At 29.7% G+C, this 25905-nt stretch overlaps 1 long non-coding RNA gene across 1 annotated transcript in view; it reads left to right on the top strand.

Annotated features, from left to right (window-relative positions):
* Nucleotides 1-25905, top strand: part of LOC147802059 (uncharacterized) — a 93753-nt gene that overhangs the window by 36785 nt on the left and 31063 nt on the right. Inside the window, exons 4-5 of the long non-coding RNA XR_015430239.1 lie at nt 10794-10836; nt 23690-23776. This is a non-coding gene — a long non-coding RNA (uncharacterized LOC147802059). The remainder of the gene's footprint in view (nt 1-10793; nt 10837-23689; nt 23777-25905) is intronic.

The raw sequence follows: 25905 nt of genomic DNA, 5'->3' as shown, positions 1-25905 counted from the left end.
ATATCGGAAGTATATTATAATTATAAAAAAAATAATAATAATAAAGCACTTTGTTCATATATTTCTCGTTATTATAGGTCGTATCTGAGCCGATTTGGGTCGGAGTTTTGATTCATTTAATCCAGTGTTAGAAGTTTTAAGTCCTTTATTTAAATAAAGCTGTTCTCAGAAAGCGCCCAAGAAAGCATAAGTGATTAGTTAACTAAAATATAAAGTGACTAGTGCTGAAAAGAAAGATATAAATTATTCTACTTTTGCTTTTAAACGGCATTTTGAAATTCATATTTGCCCAGACTGAAATAAAATTATCTTAATATGAATCTGATGAATATGAAGCATTTGATTAATATGAATCTGATTAATATGAATCCCTTGATTAATATGAATCCCTTCATTAATATTACAACTAATCTAGATATTTCAGTTTCAATATCTTATGAAATTATTACTGATTCAAAAACAACGGTATTTTTATATTTATCATAAATTATTCACTTTTCGTGTATATCTTAAAGTGGAAGTTTAATATTATATTTGATAGGGACCTATTTTATTGGTAAAAAAGTTTTAATTACTAAGGGCCAGTTCATTCTAAAGTCTAACGCAGTCCTTCTTATTTGCCTTAATTCGCTTTTCAATTTTTTTATCACTTTTAATCGTCTTAATTTTGTTTTTACTCTTATCTAAAATTTCGTGTGGTCTAATTTTAGATTCACTTCATTTTAACCCATTTTCGGCCAAAGTTGAGCATACGCGCCATTTCAATAAATATTTTTTTATTAACATTGTGGGGTATTTTTTTCACAAATTTTATTTTTCTGCAATTGTCAAAGGCTGTTAAGACACCCAAAAACTAACAATAATTCAATTGGAGTGAACACTTTCTGCTGAGAAAATTTTTTATGCTATTGAAGTTTTCTTTTAACTTAAAACGTTAAATGACAAATGAAATTTTTTGAAAATGCATAATTATTCCATTTGAGATTTATCATTATGTTTTTATGATGGATTAAAGTTGCAAGTCAGTAAGTAAAATAAAAAAAATTCATAAAAAACAAGCATTCAGCTAAATGGTTTGTTCATTGTTTTGGTGAATGGGTGCCTATACGCCCCATTCTATTTCTTAAAAAAAAATTCATGCATGAAATTTTTTTGTGTCTTAATGAATGTAATGTAAGCATAGTTCAATGAAAATAACACCACATTTTATATAATTTCTATGCTTTGCCTAAAATAGGAGAATTGAATGTGGTGTTTGTGGTAGGATAAGAAGAAATGTCTCATTCAGTTAAAAGAAATCTTCATTTGTTAAATAATCACACAAGCAAACTTTAATGCATACTTTTCAATTTATTTCAAAAGAAAATTGTCACAATTGGGGAAACATAATACTTTTTTGGCAATGTATTTTTTTATTGCTGCTTAAAAACTCTTCATAAATTTATATTTATTGAGCGTTGAAATTATAAATATTTCAGTTTTTTTTAATTTTGAAAGTATTGCCCAAACGGGGCTATGTAGTTACTTTACGTGCATTGTAATGGTATACCGGACAAATGTAATCCAGGCAATGGCACTTGATCTTTAAAAATAAACATAATTGAAGGATATATTGAGCAAATGTCTGACCAAATCATTTAAAAAAAATTATTTTTAATTGTTTTAAGTAGAGGGGCACAGCATACGACCTGTACAGCCGTATGTATAGCCTGCGGCAGCAACCTAAACATAATTTTAAAAATTAGCAATTTTAAAAAATAAAGAAAAGTTCGGAAATTTTAAACTGCGCAATCAGGCTGGGATAGCCTGGTTGGTAGGGCACTGGGCCCATTTCAAAGAGTTCTTGGGTTCGATCCCAGCCTACAATGGTTACTGATGTACATTAAATCTGTCGAGTCACAAAATCCTTCATGTTCCCATAACAAATCATACCTCTGGGGGTACTGATCCAGGAGTTTCCTTGTCTTCTGGATTGGTTCGAAATTAGGAGTTGAAGATTAGTAGTCGTGAACCCAAAAAACTGGGTCGGATGTTCTACGACGAATTTAAAATAAAATAATATTGCGCAATCAAATTTTTGATGCACAAAATCTCAACCAATGTAGTTTCTCAATGGTTAATGCTACGGATATACGCATAAGTTTTGTAAATCCCAATATTTTAATTCGACATTATTATTGACCCTCTTCGTGTGTGGTGATTTCGTCGAAAATTCAATGACTTTTCGATAATTATTGCTACCCATTTTCACGTAGTTTCTGAAATCTCGATATTTTTTTTTTTTTTTATGAAATCGAAATATGTTCGAACGTTTTGAAAGTTATGAGACGCTTTAATTGAGTAAACAGCATCGTAAATCTAAATGACTTTTGATCATTTTTTCGGCAGTTATTGCTAGTTTTCAAAATCGCGATATTTTTAGCACGACATTATTGTGAATTGCTAGTAACGATTCACTCATTGAGCTAACCATTTTTTGAAGTGGTTTATTTGTGACGATTTTATCGCAAATCAAATTATTTATGAATCGTTATTTTGGCAATTATTATTGCTACACATTTCAACAAGGTTTCGAACGTCCTAATATTTTTTACGCGAATCCCGGGCATTTAAATACATTACTTTTTGACGCTAGTTATGCCGATTTCATCGTAAATATAAAAGGATTTTAATAGTTTTTTTCGGTAGTTATAACTATTAAAATCCCTTTTTATTTACGATGGGAACCTACGCCTTTCCCCACGGTTCAAAACATCCTCATATCTTTATCGCTATATTTTCACGGCATGCGAGTTTTGAATCGTGCATTAAATTAATCACTCACTTGCTCTGTGTCGATATCAACCCAAATATAAGTATTTTTTGGCACGTTTATTTTTTGACAGTCGCAATTTAAAAGTCACACATCGTAATTCGTATTCTCGCGGTCTGAAAATTGCATTTCATATTAACATTAACGAGATTTCATACTAACATTAAAAATCATCTATCGCGATTCGTATTCTTGAGATTTAAAATCACAAATCGCGATTCATATTTTAGCGTTTAAAAAATCATACGTTATTACTCTTCTCGCAATTCAAAAATCACACACCACGATTTATATTCACGTGATTTAAAAACCACATATCGCTATTCATGTTTACACGTTTTAAAAAATATACATTGTGAGTCTTCTCGCAATTTGAAAATCACATATCTCGATTCGTATTCTCGCAATTTAAAAATCTGGAAAGGAAGAGCTCCATATGGGACAAATTCCCAAACTAATTAAGTTATATGCCCTAAAATTAATACTGACCACAACAGCTTCTGTATAAATGAATTTGTCATGTTCAAGGTTAAGGAGCAGTCTTTAAACAAAATCATTAAATTTTCATTTAATAACCCGAAAAAGCTATCACATGATGAAGTAGATCAAACCATCACAATATTTTAAAATGTTTCAAATTGTGGAATATGCCATTAAGAAAATTTTTTAACCATTTTACATCATTTATAATTATATACAGAGAAATGATTTGTATATCATTAAATTTTAACTGTAAAAAAATAATAAATTTAAGTATCATAAAGTAATGCAAATTTTAATTTATTGCTAACACACGTGAATTAATTGTTAATAGTGTTATGTTTAAAAAGTATGGGTCATAAGGAATTGTAAGCAAGTATCTTATAGTTTTTTTATTTATTAAGGAAATAGTTCCTTCAAAATTAATGTTTTCTTTCTTTCCTTTCTCTCTTTTCTCAGCCCTTTGCCCCTTTCTCAGCCAAAAATAAATCTTTCAAAGTTTAAGTATATTCCTTAATAAATGTTGAATCTTATTTTAAGCTGCAAGGGTTTCAATTTTAATCATTTTTAACGCTAAGAACTTTCTTTAAATCAAAGTATTTAATTTTCATTAATGTTGATAACTAGAATATTAATTTTTTTTAAATTTAATTCACTGAACAAATTTTTTATGTTAAAATTTATGATTAAATGGACATAAGTATTATATAATGTGATTAAAACAAACATGAATATTCCCATTGTTTTTAATTATTTTAATTTAATCTGAATTTTTTTCCTGATAAGTTTATTCTGATTGTATTTTATTTTCTAAGTAATCAATTTCAATGTTTCTATTTTTATTTTAAACGTTTAAAAATATTTAATTTTATACCAACGTATTATTACACGGTTAACTGATAAAAATAATTTATTGCCTTGAACAATGATGTTTATATAGTAATCACTACTTACAATTACTAAACATGTTTGTCTAAGTACTTTGGCTTGCAGCTCTTCGTTGGTTAATCTGCTGTCCATGTGGCCCTTCGTTCAAAAAGATTGTGCACCCCTACTAATATAATTTGAAGATGCTCATTTGTTATAAAATAAATTGAGTGAAGACGTATTTTCGGCTAATTATTTATCAAACTTTTTTTATGCATTATTATATAGTTAAAAGTAATGTGAACTTTCCATTTTTGAATTATAACAAAGATTTTACAAAATTAAAAATTTCGTTCGCTTCAAAAAACATATTAATGGGAAATAACAGTCGGCATGTTTCAAGCGCTCAAAGCAGGCGCCCGTTTTCAAGACAAGCCGAACGTGAATGATAAGAAACGTAAGTTTAAAATAAAACAAAAAGTTGTCCACGAAAAATGGAAAAAATAAAAGTGAGAAACAGAGCTAGAAAAAAACCACAGTACTCGAGAGAGATAAAAGATCCACAGAACAAGAGAAACCACAGTGACCGTGAGAGACAAATCAAGGTAAAATGCATTTCCACTCGTTATGGAGAAGTGGTGAGGATCTGATATCGTTGAGAGGGGAATAAGCATTTATTTGAATAAAATAAGACTCCAAGATGAGCTTATGTGGCAGTGATGGAAATAATTTCGACATCGTCGAAATTGAATTTATGCCCATAATTCCAACAGTTTGCTGCAATGGATGATGTTTTGATAGCAGGCAATTATGTTTCTTTAAGTCTAAATTTTAAAGCGCGTCTAGTTTATCCGATATAGCCAATCTCTCACTGACAATGAATGTAGTAAATACCACAGTGATCATTAAAGCTAATAGAATCTGTAAGAGATCTAAATTTGGTTTTTGTTAAAAGGCCTAATTTTATAACGAACGGGGAAAAAACTGTTAAGTTCTTAAAGAAAGATCTCTGTAAGGATTTGAAGAGGTTTGAGTCTAGTTAGTTTAGCCAAGATGAACCCACTATAGAAGCGATTAAATCCACTGTCAACATCAAACGAGCGGAAGATGGTAAGTTAAGTAAAGTTAGAAGGTTGTAAATGTTAAATGTGTGCAAAACGGAAATATGGAATGCAGAAATGTTATGACAATTATGGTGAATAAAATTAATATGAGGTGGCAAAAACACGGCTATACGCTTATGAGAAACAGTGGTGGAAAAATGGTCAGGGTATCTTTTTTTATTTCTTTCTTTTTCTTTTGGCTTCTGTGGTTTTTTTTAACTTTTGTATCTTCCTGCTATTCATTCCATTTTTCATAAGCAGCTCTTCGTTTTATAATTCAAATCCCTTTTGTTTCTTCCGATTCACATCTGGCAAGTTTTGAAAATGGGCGCCTGTTTTTGAGTGTTTGAAACATGTATACTGTTATTTCTTGTTTGAATATTTTTCGAAGCGAAAAAGTTTTTAATCGAGTAATATTTTGCCGCTTTAGTTTCCTGAGATTATTTATTTAATGTAACAAAATTGTTTAAATTTTCAATATGCAATGATAAAAATTTACGTTTAATTTTTAAAATGAAAAATAAGTACAAAATTCTGGGACTAAAAATAAAACCATGCGTGCATAATTTAACTCTAATTTATTAAATAAATCAATTTGTTGCCCAATGCGAAGATTACATGCAAAGTATAAATACAAATATTGAATTGATGCAAATATTTGCTTACCACCAAATGAATCAATTCATTTTAAATGTTTAGTATCGAACAAAATGTCACAACTTATTTTTAAAAAAGATTAATTAATCAATGCAAAATGCGAATAAAAACTATTGCAAGTAAATATTAAAACGCATGATTAAAAAAATGTATTATATTATGTATTAAATATTCTTATTATTAATATATTATAATTGATAGAACTACTTTGCTTACGCAAAATAATTCCGAATAATGGAAATTTTTACAATCTTTTAAGAAGGCGCTAGAGCAAGACTGTTTCATTTATTTTATATGAATGCTGATTATGAAACAATTGTGTTTTTATAATTTATCTTTTCGAGAGGAAAAAGAAAGTTTCATAAGATTGTAATGCTAGGAGCTAACTGTTTTATGAACTAAAACTTATTAGATATTCTAATTAGATATTAGATATTATATCCGGATGATAGATCATTCACCAGGAGTTGGCAGTTGTTTCAGCCTTCATCACGTGGTATCCGACGATACTATTTCTCTATCTTTGGGAAAAGGAAATGAACAATCCTGACCAAGCTTGCTAGTTGGCAATCGGATGACAAAAATATTTATTTAGCAATCTTTACGTGCATTTTATTAACATTAAATATTTCATAAATTTCATGATATTTTTCTCTTTTAAGGCTATAGTTTGTCCTTTTTGAGACATTTTGCTGTAATATATTTCATTAGAGTAACGAAAGGTAGAATTATAGATGATGAAGCGAAGTAAGTGACTGAAAAAGAATTCACCCTTTACGTTTGGCATGCATTAAGGGTTGTCTCAATTCCAAGCGCGGAGACTTTTCTCCTCTTATGCCTGCGCCGGAATAAACTCTTCGTCAGAATCGGTGGAGCCAAGTGCCAGTTCCTGGTGAACGAACTGTAGCTACTCCCTCCTTTAGTGGGCCCTGGTAAAATTGTCAAACTTAGACCGGACCGAAGAAGGTTGATGAACGGTGTTATATACTAGTAAATTGGTATAGAATAATCGTAGTGCTTCATTACTCTTACACCAGAATGTCATTTTGGATAGAATTCTATCAATGGATATCGCTGTATGATTCATTGCTGTTTTTATGAGAGGCCGGGAGCGCTGTATTAAGATAACCATATTTTGAGCGCTGCTTATGAGAGATGTTTTAATATCATGGTAGTGTGTTTGATCACTCCTCGGTTACTTTTATCAGTGTGTGCAGCGTCACGTTGCGTGTGATCGAGACTGGGTAGCAACAACACGAGAAAGATATTGTCGCAATTACAAATCACAATCGTGAAAATCGATTTTTACATCAAATATTATTCAGGATGATCCGTTTTTTTTTCGCACCGTACCATTCAGCGTTTGCATTTGTGACGGTTTTTCGTCCGATAATTATAATGCAGAAAGAAGTTTGAGAATTTGTTTATTTTCAGAGTCCATAAATTCCGCAATAAGACTTCCTATAAGAGTATTATATTTGTTAGCAGCTGGAAGATGAAACAAAATATCTGAAACTGCCGTTTAAGTCTGTGTCTATAGCTGCTATAATATTGCTATATTTCGTTTAGTCGTTAGTAATTCCTGATAAATCGAAATTCCTTAACAAACCAAAGTTTGATATTATTCTTCCATGTTAGTGGTAGTTTAAAAAGTATACATGCAAATAGAGATTCAGAAAGAGTCTGCTCAATTTCGTTTGCCATGTTCAACTTAAAATAATAAAAAGTTTAAGCAAATTAAACTAATTCATGTGCTAACGCAATTTTGACACGTATTTTAATTTTAGAAATAAATTTCTATTACAATTAATACTAACAACGAAAAACTTAGTTATTAAGGGGAACAAATTGCATATTTAAACAAAACGAAAGACCATTAAAACCAACTTGAATCGTCGCCACGTATTATACAATCTAATAATTCGAATAATTTTCCCAAAAAGATTGCTTTAAGCGAGCCACTGAAGAGAATATAAAAGCTTAAATTCTATCGGAACAATTTATTCAAAATATTAGTATACAGTCTTGGGCTAAGTTATTCGACTCACTATAAGATTCTGCCGCATCTTTTCTTTCTTTTCGGCCTCAAATGGTCTCCTGACTCAATTTTCTTTTTTATGCGTCGTTCGCTAACTTCAGAAACCTTCAATCTTCGTGATATTTCGAGGCTTGAAAATATTTTAGCATTCACGAGGGCCTTTACTTTAGCTTTTTTGCATGGCCTTTTTTTTCCACGAGTGACTTTATTTTATTTTATATCCGTCGTTGAACAGCAGACCCGATTTTGGGTTAACCATTGCTAACATTTAACTCCGTAGCCTTGTCATTTTGAACCCAATCCAGAAGACAAGGAAACTCCTGGATCAGAACCCCCAGAGGTATTGATTTGTTACGGGAACATGGAGGACTTTGCGACTCCACAGATTTAACGTGCATCGGTCGCCATTTACAGCACAAGGAATGTTCGGCCGGTCGGGATCGAACCCACGAACTCTTGGACGTGGGCCCAGTGCCCTACCTACAGGCTATCTCGGCCTTTTTTTTCTTTACACGTGATTGAAGTTTTTCGATTTATTATATAAGCACTGCACAAAATAAGCAAATAACTGCGTATTACAAAACTGTAAATCCTATAAGTACAGCACATAAAGTCACAGAAACACAACCGCAACTGACGCAAGCGATAACGCGACTGAAACCGGTTTGCACTAGAGTGCCTTCAGTGAACAAAATAAACAAGTAAACAGGTGAACAAATAAACAAGTGCGAACTAGAGTGCCTTCACTGAAGGCACTCTAGTTTGCACTTGTTTACGGTCGTGTATCAATCGGTGTATATAAAGATTTCCGGAATAAAAACTCATCACATGTAAGTTTAAATATATAATTATTGCATACAAACTCGTGCAAGACATGTAATTATTAAAACACTACAGTGCTTTCCTGGGACTTTAAGAAAAGAATAAACATTATTACAGGCTTAAACTGGAGATAGTGCCGAGCACCCCAAAGGAATAAGTTAATAAATTAAAAAACAAAATTTTTTCTGTTTTGCTTAAAAGCTTAAAAGTGGATAAGAATGTAACTTTTAAATTATAAATTTTCATTATTCATTTCATATTTTAAAGCACTCATTGCAGTGTGAAAACTAATTTGCCGCTTCATTAGCAATAAATATATTTCATTTGTGTCCATTTCATTTTATATACATTTATTTAAAATGATTAATTAATTATAAAATTTATGGAATGCTTAGTTAGACTATCACTGCTTGTAAATAAAGAATAAAGACGTGTTCTAAAAGAATAATTTGTATTTAAAAATGTTTTCTCATCTAAATTAATTAACTTTTCATTCGACAAGTTGGTTCTCTGTCTTTGTCATTCTTTAACAGGGGGGGGGGGTGTAGCGTTTTTAAAAAGTGCTTAAAGGTGATTATTTTTGATTTGAGTATTGTAAAAGCCCTTAAAGGTGCTTTTTTTATTCAGGATTTGTGATAAGTGCTTAATTTTCTATCTTTTATAATGATTTTTTTTTCCTTTGCTGTGTCGATTGTCGTTCTAAATTACAAAAACTGCATGATTTTCACAATTTTCTCTGCAATATTTATCAGAAACTAGTTATTTTATTATGATTATGTAAAGTCTTTGAAAATGTTTTTTAATTTTATTAATTTTATGTTTATAAATTAAGAACTTAAAACGATAGGGAAAAAATATTACTGCACAGATCCTAACTATGATTTTCTTTTTTTGGAAAGTCATAAAAAATGTTCTTTGTGTGCTTAAAACATTGTGAACTATTATATACTTGCCCTATTATATACTTGCCCTATTATATATTACCCTATTATATACTTGCAACATGATAGAACTTAGAAGGTGCTTGTTTTTTGGTGGAAAATCTGGCTACGCATCCAGTTGTTTTGAGTTTTATTTGGAAAAAAAATAACTGGCTAAGTAAGCTTATTTATTCAGTAATTAGTTTGTGGAGAATAAATAATAAACTTTTTTTATTATTATTACAGTTACGAATTTTAGTTAAATAATATTAAAAACTATTTATGCATTTTGTCAGATTTTTGACCGTTAAATACGAAAACAGTTTTAAAAAGTAAAAAAAAATAATTGGAATAAAAAATTCTTACGCTTAATTTATACCTTGTTAAACGAAATCTGATATTTATTAACCATGATAAAATGCCTCAACGTTTCGCGCGGAGTCGCTTAAGACCTTAAGTATGTCCCTGAGTGTCGTAATAAGTTTGAAATATTTAAGTTTTATTACCATGTGAAAATGGTCAAAAGATTCTTTAACATTCTTTAAAGATTCTTTCTTAGATTCCTTTCGTGTTTTTAGCACGTCAGAATATGGTCAGCACTCAATTTCGAAGCGTCACATCATCATCATCATCACATCAAAATTTCTGAATTAAAACTTAACCATTTCTGAAAAAAATTAGTTGCCAAATTAAATTTGAAATTGTAATGAATTCTGCGATGAAGTTGGTACAATGAAAGAAAAGCGATTACTTAAATGTGATATTTGAAGTATGAAAAATCGAAAGAAAAAAATTGTCAATAAAAGGGTTATAAAAGCAAATGAAAAACTATATGGTTTTTCGATTAAAATTTTACGCAGTGAGAGTGTAATTTGATAAATATGGAGTATGTGTTTTATAATATCTTATATAATGTCTTAATCAAAGTATCGGAATTTGAAAAACACATAGGGGGTTACGTCTGGTCTAAATTTTTCTCAACCCTGGAAGGAGTCATTACATGTCCTGCCTTTTTGATTGTACTATTTATACTGCTGTTTTTTTCTTTCTTTTTTTTGAACTATGGTTTGCTAAAGCAACTGTTTTTCTTGCAGGAAAGAGTTATAATGTCAATTGAGCTACTACAACAAAATACAGGTAACATTATAATTCTCTTGTCTTTTCAATTTTGAAATCTTCCACGTGTTTTGTCCAAAAATGTAAATTTTTTAATACCTGTTGCTACCTGTTTCATTTGCTGGATTTTTTTTTCTTTCAAAAATGCAACACAAATGGAAACTTCTGTTGTGTAAACAAGAATTTTTATTTGCAGTACACACACACACACATATATATATATATATATATATATATATATATATATATATATATATATATATATATATATATATATTAATGGATTAACATAAATAATTTTTGATCTAATGATTGGATCTTCACGTTCTAGGGCTCAATCTGAATGCTTCGAAGGGGTTATATGTGTTTATTAATTTGTGCAAACTATATTTTAAGTTACGAAATCAGACACAAAAGCGTACTTTCTCTGAATAGACATATCATTTTCTTGGCGGATTCGAATAGTAGGTAGCCGCAATCTGAGAAATAAGATTTTAGTGGTTAAAACAGGAGAGTGGTCCTGAATATGGACCCCTTAATATTAACTTTACTTTTTGCGTATTTCATCATAGCTTGAACTTTTTAAGCGAATTGAAAGATTTTTCACACAAAGCTTCACACGAGCTTCGTTTATCCAGAAATAATTTCAAGCAAAATAAAACTCTCAGTAAATACTTATCTTTTATTATTTTATTTAGTAGTAGTAAAGAAAATTGAATTCGTATACAAGCTTTGCATCAATTTGCAATTTTAAATGGTGAAATACGAAATTTGAAAGATATCGTCCGAATACTTACTGAGAAATTAATTCTTAAACATAAGACTTACGCAGTTTTGAAAAAAACGACTTTTTCAAAATTCAATTTCTCAGAAACTATTTGTCTGATTTTACCAAATTTTGTATTTCGCCATTTTAATTTAGATTAATGAAAACGATGCTAAAATGTAAACCTTACAATTCAATTTTTTTCGGCTTTTATTAAATAAAATAAATTTTTATTATAATTTTTAATTAATTTTTATGGAATAAAATAACTATAAAGTTTATAATAAATAATTATTAAAATTTTGACTTGGATTTATCTATAGATAAAAAAATTTATAATTTTGCACAAAAATTTTTTAATTTTCGTTAAAAGTTCTTGTGATATAGCGGAATACTCAAAGAGGTAAAATTAATATTACGAACGAGCAACCTGCATGCGTAGGGTAATCGAGTAATGTTGATTATTTTAACTAGTCTATAACTAAAAACGTTCAAAAATCAACTGATCATTCTTCAAAATTAATCTGAATTTATTAAAATTATAACTCAAAATTAGCTTAAAATGTCTTCACGTGACTCAAAAAGAGGCGGGATTGATTATGACGTCAAAATCCACTTTCTGGATAAGAGGATTTAGCTGAACCAAAATTTGTCATAAGGTTAAGCGATGTTGTTCACAAAGTTGTTTTATTCTAATCTTATTTTTGACAAAAATGGGTAAACTTTTTGATATAATGCAAACAGAGAAGGACATTTGGTTTGAGAATTTTTATTCAAAATTTGCTATTTTTATTCAATGTCATTTTTTATTAAAAGTATACTGGTTTATATATAAGAAATATGTATACATACGTAAAATCTTTTTTGGTATTCTTTCACCTGAAATTTTGATCCGAAATAGGAAATGGGAATATTTAAGATAATTTTAAGTAAAGCCAGGTTAGTCTGGTTAATAAGGCGTTGGGCCCATGTCCAAGAGGTCGTGGGTTAAATCACCACCTGCCGAAGACTTCCCATATAGTAAATGGTGACTGGTGCTCGTTATATCTGTCGGGTCACAAAGTCTTTTATATTCAAAAAACAAATCATACCTCTGGAAGTACTGATCCGGGAGTTTCCTTTTCACTGGATTGGTTCAAAATTACAAGGCTACGGAGTTGAACATTAGTAGTTGTAAATCAAAAAACTGGATCGACTGTTCAACGACGGTTACAAAATACAAAAAATGAATTGGAGATTGATCGTTCTCTGGTTCTTCAGGTCAAAAATACGATCTGTGGATGAATAAATGGATATATGAATGGGTCCGCCCTGTAAATGGGCTATGACGTGCGTGTGACTGACTTCGTATTTTTGGCCATAGATGGCGCCACAGAAGCACAAGAGACGCACTTTCGCCCTAAATTCACTTACTTTCACCAAGCAGGCTTGCTGGTATTGGCAAGTGGCATAAGAAACAACTGCTAACGGTGGTTCATCTATAAATCTAATTCTAGAAATTTTATTAAGAAGTGATCAATGTAGGTCTAAAAATTCTATTAAGAAGAAATCGACGCAATCCTAATTCAACAGTCAAATCTAAGAATATTTTGAATATTCTTAGATTTGACTAAATAAAAGAAAAGAAAGTGTTTACATTTCAAATTAAAGCTCAACAGCTGCATGAAATTCTACAAATCGACTGACGATTAAAATTCAGTTCTTTTTCTTTTTTGTTTTGAGCAGTGCGCATGCGCGTCGTTACTTCTACGTTCAACCAGAGTGAGAAAGAGAAAAAATGTTACTTGACGGGAACAACAACAACAACAGAATCTTAAATTTTTTACTAGAGATGCAAATAATTCTTAACCCTTCATTTATTTACTTTTGCTTACCTTTTTCCTTATTTTTCAACTTTCTCTCTGAAAAACAGCAAAAAATAAATACTTATTCATTTATAAAATTTTTTCTTAAGCATAATATTGAATTAATTCAGGATAATAAACTGAACACGAAAGTTGCATTTTTAAATTTTATGCTATTATTAGCTAAAATATGTAACCAAAAATGCATTTTGCAAAATAAAATTCATACAATTTTTTTTAAAAATAAATATACAATCACAATAGCAGTTTTTTGTGTGTGTTTATATCATAGGTAGTTTAAACTATTTAAAGTGCGGCGTAAAAAAAAAGTATTACTACTAAAGTAGTAAAAAAAAACAAAGTATGATTTTTATATTTTACTTTTTTAAAGTTTGAATATTGTTGAAATTGTAATTTATGTTTTAAATTTGCTGGTTTATTGACAAGGATTATGTAATTGAAATTGTTTTTTAAAACTTCAAAAATTACGAAAATAAATTTGAAACATGATTTTTGAAAGATTTTTTTCCGGTTGAATTATTTTTAATGCTTACATGGTTGTTGCTAATATTGTTTAAATAGAATTTCAACCATGCTTTTATTGTAAATCAATTCCAATTGCTTAAAATAAAATTAAGAATGCAAAATTGACATTTGATACAAAATACTTCATTTACCAATCAATGTACGAAATCCAGTGTAAATTGGCTGTTAGTACTTCACACTCGTGTAAAAAAAAATATTTTACCGACTTCGTTTAATAGCAAAATAACTTGAATAAAGTACAGGCATACAAACAAATTATTTGACATAAATAAAAGAAAATGCTTTTAAAAAAACCCTTAAGCAAACTTCTGTACAGTAATTTTGTCATACATATTCTATAAGATTTTTTTTTAATATTTTATATTATTTTATAACCGTCTTTGAACAGAAGACTCAATTAGACTACTAATATTAAACTCTGTAGCCTTGTAATATTTAACCCAATCCAGTAAACAAGGATCTCCTGGATCGAGTATTGAGAGAAATTTGCCTTCGTGGAGGACATTTTAATGGAACTAACCCGCATTAGCGTTACATGGAAAGGAAAACCCCACACGATTAGCGTGACAGCAAGAGAATTCCATGATCCATCTACCGCTGAGGATATTTTACGTCAGCACTGTGGTCGGCGCGAGCCGGGTGCGGAATTCATATCGACCAGCCATTGCTGGGATTTGAACCTAATATTTCCTATTCACATTTTTTGTTTAAACAGTAATCTTAAATCGATTCTAACACATGACATTTCTTAATTGATATCGATGTCTTGATAAGGTATTACGGAATCTTAATTTTAGACTTAAAGATAGAATTTTAATTTTAAATAAAATTATGAATAAAGAAGGTAAATAATTGTCAGAAAATATTTTATTTTCTATTTATTATGTGATTCATAACGTAAATTAAATAAATGTATTTGCACTATAAATGGAAGAGAACTAACTAAGAGCAAAAACATGATTAATCCTGATTAATCATAGGTTCGCAGTTTGTTTTAAACTTCTAAGGCCGTACAAATTTAAATGAATTTTTGAGACTTTCAAATCAACTATGATTTAATTTCAAGTGACACTAAGACTAATAGTGGCCACAGTATATCACATTTAATATTCTAAAAAATAAAGATGATCCATTAAATCTTAGGTTGGCACAGGAATTTTTCATTGGGGTGGGGAGGCCACTAAACAAAATTTTCATAGAGATAGACATGAAATTTAAAAATTTTGATGTATGCTTCGTATTAATAACTATTCGCTATAATATTATTAACTATTCATTTTAATTCTCGCATTAATAACTATTCGTATATATTTCATCGGTTACTTTTATTTTAAATTTATTTAAAAATAATAATTTTGAGTTGTACGGTATGCAAATCATTTTACAATTATACATTATTTCAAATAGCAAAAATATTTGAATAAAATCGGTGAAAAAACTTTTGAGAAATCCATTTAAAAATGTATAGTTGAACTTTATTTCCCTATAACTTTCCAACCGATTTCCTTTAAATTTTGCATTTTGTCATTTGAAATTAAATACTTCAAAATTATGTAAAAATCCAGATTCCTTACAATTCAAACATTTTTAAACTGCTGTTAAATAATATAATAAAAAGGTATTTAAAATTATTCTTTACATGTAATTATTTTCAGATAAATGAGTTTTATATTTATGTGCATTATGCTTAAAAAATTATCGAGATTTAGCGAATTATACAAAGAAGTGAATTTATATTAATGAGTATTAAATTTTGATTGTTCCCCTGCGAAATTAACTGGAATAGAGTACGGATACCCACATATTTTGGCAGTCAAAAATCCAAATTTCTTTTTAAAAAATACCTCTGCTCTACGTAAGAATACTACGTTAGGTAAAAAAGTACGTTTTCGCATCTGATTTTGTAACTTAAAATATCGGGTTCTCTATATAATCAGCTTATTTAAAGGTAGACTTTCGAAACATTAATATTGAATCTTTGAAGGCGAATAACCGATCATTAAATCAAGAGTTATTAAAGGAGTTCATTTTTTGTGTGCACTGCTTACAGTAAAGAGGTGTCTATGATAATGATGTTATTTTAAATTACACAGTCAGAGTTATGAATGCCAGTGTAGTATTAAGAAAAAAAGAAGTTTTGTTTCATATTAAATCCCACTGATTAATATGAATCTGATCAAAATGAATCCCTTGATTAATATGAATCCCTTGATTGAAATGACAGCTAATCGGGATATTTTGGTTTTAATAGTTTATGAAATTATTACTGATTCAAAAACAATGGTATTTTTTTATCATAAAATATTTACTGTTCGGCTATATCTTAGAGTAGATATTTAATATTTTTGATAGGTACCTATTTTTGGTTTAAACGCTTTAAGTCCTAAGTACCAGTTCATTCATAAGTCTAGCGCAATCCTTCTCATTTGCCTTAATTCGCTTTTCAATTTTTTTATCACTTTTAATCGTCTTAATTTTTTTAAAATTTTGTTTCAAATTTCGTGGGCTCAAGATTTAGTTGATTTCAACCCATTTTCGGCCAAAGTTGCGCAAACGCACCATTTCAATAAATATTTTTTATTAACATTTTTTATTATTTTTTTATTAACGACGTATTTTTTTTCACTAATTTCATTTTTCTGCTATTGTCAAGGGTTCTTAAGACTTTTTAAAATTAACAGTAATTCAATTGGAGTAAATACTTTCTGTTGAGAAATTTTTAAACTTTTAAAGTTCTTTTTAAAACTTAAAACTGTTATTGACGAATGAAATTTTTTGAAAATGTATATTATTCCTTTTAAAATCTATCATTATGTTTTACTGACGGATTACAGTTGCAAGTTAGTAAATAAAATAAAAGAAATTCATAAAAAAACAAGCATTCAACTAAATGGTTTGTTCATTGATTTGGTAAATATTGCTCATACCCCCCCCCCCCATTTTATTTCTTAAATAAAATAACAAAAATTTATACACGACATTTTTTTTGTGTCTTAATGAATGCAATGTAAGTATATTTCAATGAAAATAATACTACATATTATAAAATTTCTATGCTTGGCCTAAAATGGGTTAATTGAATTGAATGTGGTGTTTGTGGTAGGATAAGAAAGATGTCTCATTCAATTACAAGAAAACTGCATTTGTTAAATAATCACACAAGTAAACGCTTAATGCATACTTTTCCATTTATTTCAAAGGCAAATTCTCACAATTATTTTTTTGTTAATGCATTTTTTTATTGCTGCTTAAAAACTCTTCTTAATTTTATATTATTTGATAAACTTTTAAATTATAAATATTTACGTTTTTTTAATTTTGAAATTATTGCCCAAATGGGTCTATGTAGTTACTTTACGAGCTTTGTAGGGAATACCGGGCAAATGTATGCTAAGCATCTTTCGAAAAAACATCATTGAAGGATATATTGAGCAATTGTATAATACACTCGTTTAACAAAATTTAATTTCAATTGTCTGAAGTAGGGGGTACAACATGCTCTCTATGTGCGACCCGCGGCAGCAGCCTGAGCAAAATGAAAAAAAATATTATAGATTTTTTTTTTAATTGTATTTTTATTGCGCAATAAAGCTTTTGGTGTACCCAATTTCAACCAGTGTAGCTTTTCGATCGTTTTTTTTCTCCGATGGTTAATGCTGCGGATTTACGCATAGTTTTAAAAATTCCAATACTTTTGACGCCCTTCGTGTGTGCCGATTTCGCCGTAAATCCAATGACTTTTCGTAATTATTGCTACCCATTTTCACGCAGTTACGGAAACCGCAATTTTTTTTATGAAATCGAACTAAGTACTAACGTCTTGAAAGTAATGAAAATGCTTTATTAAAGCTAAATATGCTTTATTATCGATTATTCTTTATTATTAAATGCTTTATAATGAAATGCTTTATTTGCGCAAACTTCATCTCAAATCTGAATGATTTTTAATCCTTTTTTCTGAAATTATCGCGACACATTTCGCATGGTTTTTAAACTTTGGATATTTTTAGCACGATATATTATTATGAACAGCGAATAACGAATCGCTCTTTTAGATAATCATTTTTAACATGGTTTATTTATGACGATTTTATCGCGAATCAAATTATTTACGAATCGTTACTTTGGCAATTATTGCTACACATTTCTTCAAGGTTCAGAAAGTCCCAATATTTTTATACGCTATTGCGACACTTTAATTTTCGAATCAAGCATTTAAATACATCTCTTTTTGACGCGCTATATTTATGCCGATTTCATTGTAAATATAAAGGGATTTTTATAGTTTTTAGGGAAGTTCTTTCTACGATTCTCCCCACGGTTTAAAAAAATCCTGATATTTTAAATCCTTAAGTTTAATACTGCTCATAATAATAGCTTCTGTCGAAAGACTGTTTTCCAAAATGAATTTGGCTTGTTCAAAATTAAGGAAAATTCTTTTAATAAAATCATTAAATTTTCACTTAATGGTTCGAAAAAGCTATCACATGATCAAGTAGATAAAACCATCACACTATTTGAAAATTTTGCAATTTGCAGGATAAGCATTAAGAAATTTTTTAAAGCATTTTTTTACCTACGTAGGCCATTTTATGCCAATTATGATGATGTGCTGGGAAATGATTTGTATATCACTAAATTTTAACTGTAAAAAAATGTAATCAAGATAAGTAACATGAAGTAATGTAAATTTTAATTTATTGTTAATACATGAGTATTAATTCTAAATAGTGTTATGTAAAAGCATTGGTCCCAAAGAGTTGTAAAGAAGTATCTCGTCAGTTTTTTACTATTAAGGAAAATAGTTCCTTCAAAATTAATGTTTTCTTTCTTTTTTTTTCCTTTCTCAGCCTTCGCCTCTAATAATTTAGTTAAAATAAATATTTTAAAATTTAAATATATTCCTTAATAAACGTTGAATCTTATTTTGAGCTAAAAGGGGTTTTTATTTTAATTTTAATCATTTTTAACCTTATGAACTTTCTTTAAATTAAAGTATTTAACTTGCATTTATTTTAATAACTCGAATATTTATTTTTTTGAATTTAATTTTATGAACAAATGCACTTTTGTATTATGTAATGTGATATAAAAAACATGAATTTTCTCATTGTTTTTAATTATTTTAATTTGTCTAATTTTCTTCTTGAAAAATTGATTCTGATTGTCTTATATTTTCAAAGTAATCAGTTTTGAAGCTTTTTATTTTAAACGTTCAAAAATATTTGATTTTATGCCAACATATTACAAGGTTATCTGATGAGAATTTAGTGCCTTGAACAATGATTATATAGAAAACACTACTTACAATTAATAAACAAGTTTGTCTAAGTACTTCAGCTTGCGACCATTCGTTGGTTAATCAGCTGTCTATGGGGCCCTTCACTCAAAAAGGCTGTGCACCCCTACTAAATATAATTTAAAGATGTTTGTTTGTTATAAAATAAATTGAGTGAGGACGTATTTTCGGCTAATTATTTATCAAACATTATTAAGCATTATTTAGTTGAAAGTAACGTAAACGCTCCATTTTTGAATTGCAACAAAGATTTTACAAGATTAAAAATTTCATTCGCTTCGAAAACCATATTAATAGGAAAATGTTTCAAGCGCTCAAAACAGGAGCCATTTTCTAGACATGCCAAACGTGTATGAAAAGAAACAAAAGTGATTTGAAATATAAAACGAAAAGTTGCCAACGAGAAAAGGAAAAAATAAAGATGAGAAATAAAACAAGAAAAAAAATTCACTCTAGCCGAAAGAGATAAAAAAAATTCACAGAACAAGAAAAACCGTAGTGGCCGAGAAGAGCAAATCAAGGTAAAATGCATTTCCACTCGTTATGGAGAGTTGGTGAGGATCTTTAACAAGGGAATAAGTATTAATTTTTATTTTATTTTATAACCATTGTTGAACAGCGGACCCAATTTTTGGGTTTACGACTACTAATGTTCAACTACGTAGACTTGGTATCTTAAACCCAATCCAGAAAACGAGAACTCCTGGATAAAATATTGGGAGAAACTTTGTGAGGCCTCGTTTGCGTTACATGGAGAGGAAGACCACCGAGAACCTCCCACTGTTAGCCTGACAGCAAGGGGGACTCATGATCCGTCTACCACTGACGATATTTCACATCAGCGCTGTGGTCGGTGGAAGCCAGATGATTAATTCGTATCGACCAGTCATAGCTGGAATTCGAACCCTGCTCACGTCCATTGGAAGGTGTTGAGCGATCGCAGCTCAAGCATTCATTTGAATTAAACAAGATTTCAGGGCATCAAAATGAGCTACTGATGTGACAGTGGAAATAATTTTGACATCGAAATTTAATTTATACCCATAATTTCCACACTTTGCAGCAATCGGTGATTTTTTGATAACGGACTATCGTATTCCTTAAGTCTACATTTTAAAGGGCGTCTGGTTCCGATGTAGCCAATGTCACGCTGACAATGAATGTAGTCTATGCCCCCAGTGATCATTAAAGCTAATAGGATCTTTAAGAGACCTAAATTTGGTATTTGTTACCTAAAAAGGACTTTAAAATCTTAGTTGTTATGTTACTTAGTTGGATGTTAATTTCTTAGGTTAAGTAAAGTTAGAAGATTGTAAAAGTTAAGTGTGCGCAAATCGGAAGTATGAAACGCAGAAATATTCTGACAATTAGGGTGATTAGAATTAATATGAGATGTTAAAACGCTTATGATAAACAGAGGTGGAAAAATGATCATGTTATCTTTTTTGTTCTCTTTTGGCTACTGTGGTTTTTTTCTAGTTTTGTATCTTCCCTTTATTTATTTCATTTTTAAATAGGAGCTCTTAGTTTTATATTTCAAACCATATTTGTTTCTTCTGATTCACGTCCTGGAAATGGGCGCCTGTTTATGAGCGCTTGAAACCTGTATACTGTTTTTTCTTGTTTGAGTATTTTTTGAAACGAACAAAGTTTTCAATCGGATAATAGGTTAATGCTTTAGTTTCTTGAGATTATTTATTTAATGTAATAAAAAATGTTTAATTTTTTGATAGACAATGATAAAAATTTACGTTTAATTTTTAAAATCGAAAATAAGTAAATTTTGGGATTAGAAATGAAATCATGCATGTATATTCAATTATATTTTATTTGATAAATCAATTTGCTTCCCAATGCAAATATTACATGCAAAGTTTAAATACAAATATTGAATTAATAAAATATATTTTTTACCTCCAAATGAATCAATTCATTTTAAATGTTTAGTATCTGATGAGATGTCACATTTATTAAAGAAAAAGATAAATTAATCAAAATATATAATGTGAATAATAACTATTACAGGTAAATATTAAAACGCATAATGAAAAAAACAGTTTCAGTTGAAATATTTAATAAAAAAATCAAATGAAGGAAACTCCCATAAGAAAAAGATTTCAAACTAAAGATTTGAATTGGAAATGTTAAAGTTTACATTGAAAAGGTAAAAATAAATTATCTCTTTTCAATGACAGAAAAAAATACGGACAGAATAGTTTTATGTTTTTAAAAAGTTAATAGATCTGTAGTTCTAGAAATTCTAGATGATTATCAATCAGATCAAATTATTAGCGTAAATCGAGCAAAGAATTAATTCCTCCTAAATTTTGAAAGGCCATAGATGTAAGTAAAAAAAAAACTAATCCAAAGCAATATTGACAATAACTGTGACAATTTATCGAAGTAAACAAGATAATGTAATATGGGCCGGCTTCTGAATAAAAGGGTGCACAGTGGTCGATAAAATTACATTTTCTTTGTAGTTAATTACAACTACTTTATTACAATTGTAGTTAACTCTAACTACTTTTCTTAAAAATATAGTTACTACTTCAATACTTTTCGCAGACATACGTACGTTACTGATTAGCATAATTCCCATAAATGTTTAAAATGTTTTGGAATAAAAAATTAACCTGCATGAGAAGTTATTAAGAAATGGTAATTCATCTTTTACATGAGATAATTTTTTATTCTAAAGTACTTTTGACGAATTTTTTTTTTTAGCCTTTGAACTCTAAGTTCTTCTTGACAGTGAATATTTAATTAAGGAAATGATAAGAAATCGTGAAATATCGTGAAATGGAACACCCTGAATAACTTTATATCTAATGATCGGATCTTCACGTTCTAGGACTCAATCTTAATAATTCGATTTCCAATTATTCCTTTGCTTACAAGATTTACAATGATAATGAACGAAATAATTTAAGAACATGAAAAAATAACTTCTGCCCACAAAAATAAAAAAAGAAACTTGCTTTGGAACATCAAACGAAGCAATTTTCAGGGGATAGAGCGTTCACCCTTTCAATGAGATGAACAGGGTTGGAATCCCAGCGATGGCTGGTTGATGCGAATTCTGTATCCGGCTTGCACTGACCACAAGGCTGATGTAAAATATCAGCAATGGTAGACGGATCATGGGTTAGAGTCCCCTTGCCGTCAGGTTAACCATGGGAGATTTTCGTGGTTTTTCTGCTTTATGTAACGCAAATGCAAAAAAATCACGAACCCTGCTCTGTAATCTTGTAATCTTGAATCCAATCCAGAAGACAAGGGAACTGCTGGATCATATACTGGAGGAAATTTGCCTTCGTGGAGGACTTTTTGGTGGAACTATCTCGCATTTGCATTACATGGAGAGAGAAACCACGAAAACCTCCCACGGTTAGCATGACGCAAGAGGACTCTAACCCATGATCAGTCTACCATTGAGGATATTTCACGTCAGCACTGTGGTCAGTGCAAGCCGGATGCGGAATTCGTATCGACTGGGATTTGAACCCGGTTCGCCTCATTGGAAGGCGAACGCTCTATCCCCTGAACCATCGCTGCTCAGGGTTGCTATTTGGCGCGTTACGGCAAAAATATTTATTTCGCAAACTTCATGTTCATTTTTTTTAACATTAAATATTTCCTAAATTTGATATTTCGCGCCATTTTTTTAACGATATTTCTCTCTTTTGAGTGAATAGTTTGTCTTTTTTTGAGACATTTTTCTGTGAAAACAGCAGTTTTTAAATTTAAAATATATTTTTATTAGCTAGAGAAACGAAAGCTGTAATAGCAGATGATAAAGCGAAGTAAGTGACTGAAAAAGAATTAACTGTTTGTGTTTGACTTGCATTAAAGGTTGTCTCAATTTCAAGCACGGAGATGCTTCTCTTCTTACTCCCGCGCTGAAATGAACTCTGCTTCCGAGATGGTGGAGCCAAGTGTCAACTCCTGCAGAGTGAACTATATTCCTAGTATTGGTTAAGAGGAGAGGATGGTCCAAACTCGTTTCAAAAACCTCTGCTGCTCTACCCCTAAATGTTGTTTTCTCCTTTATATACAAGAAGGCACCTAACATTGGGGAACTTGTTTACATCATGTCAATGAAAGCTAGAGTTCTTTCCCTATGTATATTCTTTGATACAACTACTCGTTCAGATTATTGAAATAGTTTATTTTCATGACATTGCTTTATATAATTTAAATTACAAAAAATGAACTCAATCTTTTTCCTAAATGTTTTTTTTTTTTTAATTTATTGTGATTCTTTACACTTTTACCGATTGACTTATTGGACGGAAGATACTTTTATATAATAATAAATAAATGGATTTTAAAAAATTATTTTTAATTTCTAATGCAAAAAAGAGAAAAAAAATCAACATTTTTATTTTTTTTAAATAGTTTTTAATTTTTTTACAGGTTGGCAACAGAAGTTTAGAAAGACTATATGAGAGGATGATTCCATGTCCACACATACCAATGATTGGAGTTCTTTCTAAATGAGCGGTAATTCCAATATTCTTGGCTCCTTAAATAACCATTAGTTTATCATTTACCACTTGGTTGATCGTGTGACACTGTTGATGAAAAACTACGCGGTACTTTTCTTTTTACAGACAAAATTGAGTTTTAATTCATCTAAAAAATCAACGACATATATTTCTAAAATTATTATTTGCATTTTTGTCGAGGATAAAAGATTTTTCTTTAAGAAATAAGGACGTAATTTTTGCAAGTAGTATATCGAAATTTTTAACTGTGTTATAGTGATAGTACAGGGAGTTACATAGCATAGAGGGAGTTACGTTTAGTAACCCTCACCCTCGGTAGTGTTAACATATCTCGGAAGTAATTTTTAACATAATAAAGTGTTTTCTTTTAAACATGTTGGTGTAAGGTCATAAGATAACATTTTTTTTTTAATTTCCTGATAAAGGAGTAATGAAATATTCACGAAAGTTTGAATGCTAAAAATGAGAGGAAAATTCACAAGTATTTGGTCCAGAATTTGCATATTAGAAAATATCTGCACTTAAAGCGACAATGGACTTTCAAAAAAATTTTTAGAAATTCTCAAGGGAATTTGAAATTTTTAGTATATTGAAATTCTCAGTATATATCTATATTGTAAAAACAATTTATATACAAAATTTCAAAAAAATATTTCAAAATTTCCGAAATTAAAAAAAAACACGTCTGAAATTTTGTTAAAATGACAAAATTCCTTTAAAATATTACATATTAGGTAATATAAAAAATTGTTGGGAGTACTTTTTTTTAATTTTATTATTGAAACAAATAACAGAAAAAAAGCAATAAAAAGAACATCATTTTTAAAAAAAAATCATCTTACCGCTATAAAATATCATGTATAAAAATAATACTATTTACTTAATTCAAGAAACTTTTCCAACGAAATGTTAATAATATTCATAAATGTATAGCATCAAATTCTCAGGTTAATAGAATAAAAATTCATTTCGCTGGAGGAGTTTGAAATTTGTAAATTTGTCAAAAAAGACATTTTGAGAAAAATGACTTTTACTACTTTTTCATTGCAAGGCGCCAAAGGGGCGTGGTCAAACCAGAAATGGCCATGACTTTGTCAATTTTGCTCTAATTCAAGATTTTTTTTTTCTAATGTTCAGTTAAATGCCTAGGTTTCGAAAATATAAAAAGTGAAAAATAAATTTTTTTGGCAAATTTTTGCTTATTTGAAAGTTCCTTGTCACCTTAACTGCTTATTTTGAATGTAATATAAAAAGAAATTTTTATCACACGAGACATTAACAAATTTAATCAAATTTGATGCATGCGTACAGACTTTTGCACCATACTTCAATACTTAAAAGTTTGAGAACTTTTTATCGTAGTGCATATGACTCTCCAAATAAGCATTACATCTTATTTATTCAACACAAGCAACACTTCAAAAACTTTTTCTTTTCATTGGTAAATTTTGTTCTGAAACTAAATTACAGATTTGAGATTGATAAAATGAAATAAAAAGAATAACCAAATTTATCAAGGCAATTCATTGTATTAAAAAGAAAGATTGTGCTAGGGAATTAACAGAATTCTGGAAGGATTGGGTAGTAAAGCCCGACCCTCATCGCCTCCTATAGTTCCTACGTCACAGCTACGGAGAAAATCAGTTGTTAGGATTTTTCTCAAGCAGGCGTTGCTATATCTGTCCTCAGACTTTCTTGCGTAACAAGCAAAAATCTCTTTTACAGTGGATATATTAATTGCAACCTCTTTATAAAAACTAATTATTATTATTCGATACATCAGATCCGTTAGAGAAATTGAATCTTGGAAATTATTTACTCCAAATATCCTTGAAAATCATCGAATGTGAGGTAAAAGTCACGAAAATATTCGTGATCGGTAAACGCACTGGTCCTGCACATTTTAATTAATAACTTATAACCGTTATTGAACAGCCGACCAGTTTTTTTTTCTTTTTTTTTATGGGGGGGGGGGGGGTACAACTACTAATATTCAACTTCGTAGCCTTGTAATTTTGAAACTAATACAGAAGACAAGGGAACTCCTGTATAAAGTATTGGGAGAAAATGTACTATCTTGGAGGGCTTTTTTGGTGAAACTAACCAGCATTTGCGTTACATTGA

The sequence above is a fragment of the Parasteatoda tepidariorum genome, chromosome 11 (genome assembly GCF_982258835.1).
Source record: "Parasteatoda tepidariorum strain Cologne lab strain chromosome 11, Ptep-v5.0, whole genome shotgun sequence".
NCBI classification, from domain to species: Eukaryota; Metazoa; Arthropoda; class Arachnida; order Araneae; family Theridiidae; genus Parasteatoda; species Parasteatoda tepidariorum.
This window is presented reverse-complemented; position numbering and strand designations above follow the sequence as displayed.